Genomic DNA, 1,999 nt, shown 5'->3' on the forward strand with positions numbered 1-1,999 from the left:
CGACTGATGGTAAAACAGGAATCTGTTTTACCCACTGATGGTAAAACAGTGGTATAACAATCAAGAAATCGTGCAAGCTATGTTTATACAGTGATTTCTATGAGAAATACTCAAAATAATGTTCTTTAAGAAAATAGTTTCGATCACATACTTTAAATAATACCCTTACTTCGGAAAATCGATCATTTCCTGTTTTCAACCGCAATAAAACCAAAGTCATGTGTAATTCTGTAAATACAATATGATAGCCTACACTTATTCGTCCAAATACGCGCTTTCCGGTATTTTCCTGTTTTACCGACTCATGGTCAAAACAGGAATCTGTTTTACCGACTGATATTAAAACAGTGGTATAACCATCAGAGAAATCGTGCAAGCTATGTTTATACAGTGATTTCTAAGTGAAAATAATACTCAAAATAATGTTCTTTAAGAAATAAAGCCGATTCAAATACTTTCAAAAAATACCCTCACTCGGAAAATCGATCATTTCCGTTTCAACCGCAATAAACCCAAAGTCATGTGTCATTCTGTAAATACAATATGATAGCCACACTTATTCGTCCAAATCCGCGCTTTTCGGTATTTTCCTGTTTTTACCGACTGATGGTAAAACAGGAATCTGTTTACCGACTGATGGTAAAACAGTGGTATAACCATTAGAAATCGTGCAAGCTATGTTTATACAGTGATTTCTATGAAAATAATACTCAAAATAATGTTCTTTAAGAAAATAAAGTCGATCCAAATACTTTCAAAAAATACCCTCACTCGGAAAATCGATCATTTCCGTTTCAACCGCAATAAACCCAAAGTCATGTGTAATTCTGTAAATACAATATGATAGCCACACTTATTCGTCCAAATACGCGTTTTTCGGTATTTTCCTGTTTTACCGACTGATGGTAAAACAGGAATCTGTTTTACCGACTGATGGTAAAACAGTGGTATAACCATCAGAAATCGTGCAAGCTATGTTTATACAGTGATTTCTATGAAAATAATACTCAAAATAATGTTCTTTAAGAAAATAAAGTCGATTCAAATACTTTCAAAAAATACCCTCACTCGGAAAATCGATCATTTCCGTTTCAACCGCAATAAACCCAAAGTCATGTGTAATTCTGTAAATACAATATGATAGCCACACTTATTCGTCCAAATACGCGCTTTTCGGTATTTTCCTGTTTTACCGACTGATGGTAAAACAGGAATCTGTTTTACCGACTGATGGTAAAACAGTGGTATAACCATCAGAAATCGTGCAAGCTATGTTTATACAGTGATTTCTATGAAAATAATACTCAAAATAATGTTCTTTAAGAAAATAAAGTCGATTCAAATACTTTCAAAAAATACCCTCACTCGGAAAATCGATCATTTCCGTTTCAACCGCAATAAACCCAAAGTCATGTGTAATTCTGTAAATACAATATGATAGCCACACTTATTCGTCCAAATACGCGCTTTTCGGTATTTTCCTGTTTTACCGACTGATGGTAAAACAGGAATCTGTTTTACCGACTGATGGTAAAACAGTGGTATAACCATTAGAAATCGTGCAAGCTATGTTTATACAGTGATTTCTATGAAAATAATACTCAAAATAATGTTCTTTAAGAAAATAAAGTCGATTCAAATACTTTCAAAAAATACCCTCACTCGGAAAATCGATCATTTCCGTTTCAACCGCAATAAACCCAAAGTCATGTGTAATTCTGTAAATACAATATGATAGCCACACTTATTCGTCCAAATACGCGTTTTTCGGTATTTTCCTGTTTTACCGACTGATGGTAAAACAGGAATCTGTTTACCGACTGATGGTAAAACAGTGGTATAACCATTAGAAATCGTGCAAGCTATGTTTATACAGTGATTTCTATGAAAATAATACTCAAAATAATGTTCTTTAAGAAAATAAAGTCGATTCAAATACTTTCAAAAAATACCCTCACTCGGAAAATCGATCATTTCCGTTTCAACCGCAATAAACCCA

This window comes from Cotesia glomerata, linkage group LG2, assembly GCF_020080835.1.
Source record: "Cotesia glomerata isolate CgM1 linkage group LG2, MPM_Cglom_v2.3, whole genome shotgun sequence".
Taxonomy (NCBI): domain Eukaryota; kingdom Metazoa; phylum Arthropoda; class Insecta; order Hymenoptera; family Braconidae; genus Cotesia; species Cotesia glomerata.